The sequence below is a fragment of the Lethenteron reissneri genome, chromosome 37 (genome assembly GCF_015708825.2).
Source record: "Lethenteron reissneri isolate LAM-NWPU_2019-01 chromosome 37, ASM1570882v1, whole genome shotgun sequence".
In the NCBI taxonomy this organism is placed as follows: Eukaryota; Metazoa; Chordata; class Hyperoartia; order Petromyzontiformes; family Petromyzontidae; genus Lethenteron; species Lethenteron reissneri.
This window is the reverse complement of record NC_083815.1, coordinates 7,313,563-7,320,204: the sequence shown is the minus strand read 5'-3', so window position 1 is coordinate 7,320,204 and position 6,642 is coordinate 7,313,563. Positions and strand designations below refer to the sequence as shown.

The window sequence follows — 6,642 nt, the reverse complement described above, 5'->3', positions numbered from 1 at the left end:
GGTGGCCGCAAATAAGTGGTGGACATTCCTCGTTCCGCATGGAAGAGGCCAGGTGTAGCACTTCTGCCTCCGAGTAACGAGGACCTGGGTTTCGTTCCCGACTTGGGCCACTTCTTTCGTTTCGGCGTCTGTACGTTTTACCCCTGTTCTGAATTTCACGTAAACTACTCAAAGGAGATTACACACAGCGACGTGCCCCTTCCACTGTGAACACATGGCAGGGACCCTCTTGGAAACGAGTCATGCGACTCAGTGACGCATTCCTAGATAAACAATCGGAATAATCTTCTTGGTTCTTTCGGTAAAGTCACGTAGAAGGAAAATACTAAAATAATAAAAATAAAACATAATAAAATACAATTCTCACGACGTTTCGGCCACAACGCAAGGACGGCTGTCGGAAAGACGTTTCATTCAGACGCTGTCTTTCCGACAGACCTGTTCTTCACCTGAGTACGGCTGCTTGCGTTGTGACCGAAACGTCGTGAGAATTGTATTTTATTACGTTTTATTTTTATTATTTTATTATTTCCCTTCTACGTGACTTACCGAAAGAACCAAGAAGATGAATCCCTGCAGTCACGAAAGCTTTAAATCGAAATCGTAATAATGAAGAATAACGTACAGTGTGTGCAGGGACTGACCACACCTGCCTTCCCAAAAGGTGACAACGCGTCCTGCCCACGATGATGCTGCTGCTAAGTGAATCCCTGAGCAGGAGTTGAACTCACAGCCACCCGATTGTGAGTCAAGCGTTTTAACCATAACATCCCCCGGCTAGATACACAACCGTGCGTGTGCCTACGCATGCTCGGAATTACACTGCACCACGGGATCAGGGGGGCGTCTGTACGTCAGGGATACAGGCGTACACCAGAGGCATCACGTTGGATGTTAAGGATGGTGAGTCAGAATCAGAAATATTTATTTATACCGGAGGAATTCGACGAGCTATGAAGATCTTTTTCACCGATGTCCAATAGGGAAGGCCAGAACGTAGCAACAAGAAACGATACAACAGCATGATAGGAGTGCAAAGTATATAACATGGTTTAGCAAATCACTTAAAAAAGATGTATGCAAATGAAACTAAACTATTTTGTATTATACCAGGTAATGTTGACTGAGCCATTAGCTTGTTTTTCAGAAGCGACCTGGCCACAAGTACTAGCATAACGAAGTGGCTTGTCATCTAAATAATATCGACGCATTGTTTGTAAATTGTGGAGGGAAAAACCGGAGGACTTGGAGAAAGAAAAAAAATCCACGCGACCACGGCGAGAGAGACATGCAAAATCCAAATATACAGCAGCAGGCGTCAGGGTTGGGATCGAAGCGGATGGGGGGTAGTAGTGCAACCCAGGGCACAAAGAGACGATGGCTGATGGACGAGACTCGTGAGGGGATGGCACCCAAAGGAGGGAACGCGCCTAAGAGGACCATCGCCGCTGAGATGCGGCGTGGAGGTCAGCTCACGTGCAGGAGTGAGATCGAGAGTGGCGGCATGGAACCGTTGACTACGGCGTGCGGGACGCGTTGATTAATCTAGCAGTGGATCGACAGTGGCCTATGATGATGCGTGTTTATGGCTATAATATACACGTAATATGCAAGGCTTGTGGGAAAAATACAATTGCACGGAAAAAAAACCCTCGAACAAGCTGACCATTTCGCGTTTGTTCAAACCAATGCAAACATTTTTGTAAATGCCTCACTCTCTCTGACCGGGTGAAGGGCTGAGTAGAACTGGCCGTGATGTTTGAAGGGGGACCGGGTCCGCTTACCTGCTCGTGCCGCGCGATGTGCCCTGAGCAGAACTAATGCCCCGCAATAATCACAGGTACGATCAGGACATCCGCTGCTGCCGCTGGCTCGCAGTGGAACATCTGCCCGCATTCCTTCCCAGTGGATTCTTGGCAAGGCTCCACACACCTCGACGCTCTCTTGTGATACAGAAATTCCCCCCCAAACTCCCCCGCGAAAAGAATGTCGAAGCAATGCACACGGAACCATTACATGGCGTTGCGACGCGCGTACGGCAGCCTCAACATAGACTCAACCGGTTATTAAAAGCCAGGGGGATATAAAGATGGGGAACGAAGCCGCTGCCCGTAAACCAGACGGGTCCCCACCGAAAGAGGTCAGAGATTTTAATTTTAAAGTCTCCCCCCCCCCCAACCCTTTAATACGCCCTTGTGTTCTTTGGCATGTTCACAGCCTTGCTTTGCTCTTAAATGTCGGGCAAGAAGTGGCGAAACGGTTTTCGAGCAAATGCTACATTTTCATCCGTTGAGTGGCAGGCCTCGCAGATTAATGTATCCCAAGGAGCGTATGTTGAAGCAGGGCAACTCGACTTCACCGAGTCTCATCGGCAGGTCCGTGACCTCTTAGTTCAATGCCATTGCACATCGCACTGCCGTCATGGGACTAGAGCAGACGTTGATTGTCGCTCCTCCTCATCTGTTGCCAGCCACAATATGAAACTTCCTCCCCTCCTGTCATCTGAGGGGAGAGTGCCACGGTGGAAAGACGTTCACTACCTCTAGATTTGAAGCTTTCGTGACTGCAAGGATTCATACTCGTAGTTTTTTCGGTAAAGTCACGTAGGTAAACAATGAAATTAAAATTAATAAAAATAAAATGATAAAAATTACGACTTTTCGGAGGCACGTCGTGATGTTTATTATTTTATTTTTATGAATTTTAATTTCATTGTTTACCTACGTGACTTTACCGAAACAACTAAGAGTATGTTCACTACCTCCCCTGGTATACAGGAGATCGTGGGTTTGATCCCGACCCTGACCCCTGCTGTATATTTGGAGTTTGTTCTCCGCGTGGTCGTGTCGATTTTTCTCCGGGTCCTCCGGTTTTTCCTTCCATATTTAGAAACGTGTTTTAGAAAAATTGTCTGCGATAAATTTCCACGTGATAAGCCACTTCGTTGAGCTATCACTTGTGTCCAGGTTGCTTCTTAAAAAGGGGCTCTGTAGCTCAGTGGGCCTTACCTGGTAAAATAAAAATAGTTTCGTTTTTGTTTATTTGTGATGTTAACTCTGCGCAACTGCTCAAATCCAGACTCAAGACCTCTCTCTTCTCTTTTGGCTATAACTGACTAACTTACGCCTATAACAAACTCACTCTTAGTATGGTTGGCTACGTACGATGCGAAAGAAGCAAAACATGCATGTATACACAATGTAAATGGCTACGTACGATGCGAAAGAAGTAAAACATGCATGTATACACAATGTAAATGTTACCGTCTACTTGATGCGCATGTCAAAATGCTTTGTACAAAGCAGCTGTATTTAGATGCTTTGTGAATACACCTCGCATGGTAATGTAATGCAAGGCCTTAATAACATCATCTTTGGATTAAAGTCGGTTATAATCAGACCTGCACGGATTAAAGGGCTGTAAATAAATGATTTAAAAGGTCTAATATGATAAAAAAAAATAGGTGACATTGATATAGAGGGCTCGTGTCAAATAAATGTCGCTTCCGTCCAAATCGAATTCATGTTATCAAACGTCGTCCTTCCCGCGCACCGCTGATTCGTGCGGGTGGCTACGTACGGTGCGAAAGAATATTATTGGTTCTTTCGGTAAAGTCACGTAGAAGGGAAATAATAAAGTAATAAAAATTCAACATAATATAATAAAATTCTCACGACGAGATTAGCAGTGTTCATTAAGACGCCGTCTTTCCGACAGCTCTGTTTCTTCACCTGAGGACGGCTGCTTGCGTTGTGGCCGAAACGTCGTGAGAATTTTATTATGTTGTTTTATTTTTATTATTTGTTATTATTTCCCTTCTATGTGACTTTACCGAAAGAAACCAAGAACATGAATCCCTGCAGTCACGAAAGCTTTAAATCGAAAGGTGCGAAAGAAGTTCGACGTACAACGTGGCGCATTCAAATGCTCGTCCCGACACGGCAGAAATGTTGAACGCTCGCAATTTATACGGTGCTGTTCTTGTTGTTGTTGTTGCTGCTGTTGTTGTAGTATTATTTACGCAGGACGGCTTGTCTGGAGGTGAAGAAGCTCAACTCTGCGATGTCTTTTTTTCAGGATTGTTGCCTCAACGTGCGCAGCGCGAGCGTGAAACCCCACGCAGCGGCACGAAAATACATTTTTTTCCTTTTACACAAGGGCCTGCATCGGGATGCTTGGCGAATTCCATTCATGAGACTTCTGGCACGTGGGAGGAAACTTGAGTGTGCCTGGAGAAAAGCCACGCATGCAAGGTAGGTAACAGAGATATTATTTAAAATAATCAATTGCTATATTGACAACTTCTGGCCAACTCACTACCCAAGCCTATAACACCTGGTGTTCCCAGGCAGTCTCCCATCCAAGGCACTAACCGGGGTCATGTCAGCTTAGCTTCTGAGATCTGACAAGAGTGGGTTCATATTCCGAGTGCTTGTGTTTGTATTCAATGAATACACGCATTGCTTATATGTGCACACACTCTTACGATAATGAGCACTGGCATCAGCAAAACATATTTGGTATAAACCAAGCTCAATTTTAAAGCATCATAATCAGCCATGGTCCATCCACTGCTGGATGAAGACCTCCCCAAGCGACCACCACCTCCACCTCCCACGAGTCTGCGATGTGACAATCTACCCAGGGCCTGTCCGTACGAGGAGCTGATTTCATCGCTCCATCTCCACTGTGGATGTCCCTTCAGATGCTTTTCCATTCCTTGGCGTCAGTGCCTCCATTTTAACTTCCTTTATTGTCGTGAAGGAGTTTGACACAGGAGCTACTCATTCTCTTTGCAAGGGCTCTTTATGGCATAGCATGGTGACAAAAAGGAAGCAATTGTCCTGCCCAACATTGTTGCCAAATGTCTAGGTTGGTGGAATGGGGGCCCTAAATTTGGTGATTATAGCGGCCACACACAGCCCATTTGTATCAGTAATTACTCTCCCTTTCTAGCCATCCCAAGGGGAGTTGAGGCATCTCCAATTCAACCCATTGATATTATTTTCCAGGACACTCGTCAAAAGTGACAGGACAATTTGAGTTCTGTGGCTTCCCGAGGAACTTCATAATAAAATCATTAAATTTACAAACCTCAATTCACTGCTAGACGGACACCTCTCCACGCCTCGTCGCTCACTGGGGGTTGTTTAACCATACTTCATCGTGATTGTTCGTGCAGGCTTGGGGTGGTGGAACTGGTTTAGATCATCGCTTGCCACCTCATGTTCGCTGTGGCCGAAAACAGAAGGTCAGGTACCCAGGATCCACAGTGCAATGCTACTTTACACCATAGTACTCGAAACAGCACACATCGTATAATTTACTGTAAAAAAAACAAAAACATACGGACGAGGTGATTACAACGGTATCAATGACAGTGGTAGGATAGGTAAGCAGCTTAGTGTTTAGTGCAGTGAGCGATGAATTTCCGCCGCTTGAGTTCGATTTGCCGGCCGCGGTTAACATTTGCGACGAGTGGTATCCAAACCGGTCCTGGTGACCCTGCAAACCTTCACCGGCACGCACTGACCGGCGTGGTGAAACATGGTCAGACAATGCCCATGGCTCCTTCTTCTTGGTTCTTTCGGTAAAGTCACGTAGAAGGGAAGTAATAAAATAATAAAAATAAAACATAACAAAATACAATTCTCACGACGTTTCGGCCACAACGCAAGCAGCCGTCTTCAGGTGGAGAACAGGTCTGTCGAGAAGGCAGAGTCTGTCCATGGCTGCCACGGCACAAGGGAAGGCTTCATCCAGCAGTGGGTTGACTCTGGGCTGTGAGAATAACGACGAGAATAAAATCATCATCGTCATCATCACGAAGATTTTATCCTTATCGTTGTCATCGTGTAATCTGCAGATGCGGCCCCTGTTGCACACATTTCCACGCGTCTTGATTCAATCGATCCATCTCTGCTCCAGCCAACCCCTTTGGCCATGTTTCCCTGCCGTTGGCTGCCGGTCAGCATCTTCGCCCCATCTGTTGTCACCCGTCTCCGGCGCTGCGGATCGCCTGAGTCTCTTTAATCGTTTTCTTACGCTGTGCGAAATCGTGGTGGCGCACGCGTTTTCAAGAACACAGGAGCTAAGTGGTGACATGGTCGTGGCAAGCGCGCCGCGCCGTTACACTCTTTGGCGACCTGGGTTCAATTCCTGGCAATGAAGACCGTTGATAATTCACATCTCAACAGAGTGTGTGGGGCATCGTGTTCAAAATTAACCAAATAAGAGACAAAGGTGGCAACATCCCTCTTGAAAAGCCCTGGCTACACACGTCACCATGTACCACACCTGACCAAATAGGTGCTCACAATCAGTAATTGCTCTACAATTATGAGGATAAATAATAATCATTACGTCCTGTATTTATCCAAAATCGCTTCAACTTAGACTCAAGTATCTCTTTGAGGAGGGTCCTGCATTGGAATGCTTGGCTGATTCCATTAACGAGTGTTTGGCTTTACGTGTGAGGATACTATAGAACATCCATGAATATGAGGCCATCACACTCAAGGCTCTGCGTACACAGATTCATAGATTCACGCGGTCAGTTGTTGTGCTGCCATCTCACGCTTCCCAGGGAGTCTTTCAATCTGACCAGGGCCTGCGCAGTTGTCTATATCCGATGAGATTGGG

At 46.1% G+C, this 6,642-nt stretch overlaps 1 long non-coding RNA gene across 1 annotated transcript; it reads right to left on the bottom strand.

Moving 5' to 3' along the window:
* Positions 1 to 908: 908 nt before the first annotated feature.
* On the bottom strand, positions 909 to 5,529 carry LOC133351516 (uncharacterized). The gene is made up of 2 exons (XR_009756189.1): positions 5,095 to 5,529; positions 909 to 4,229 (listed from the first exon to the last, which is right to left on the bottom strand). It is a non-coding gene; the product is annotated as an uncharacterized LOC133351516 (long non-coding RNA).
* Between the last annotated feature and the right edge of the window lie 1,113 nt (positions 5,530 to 6,642).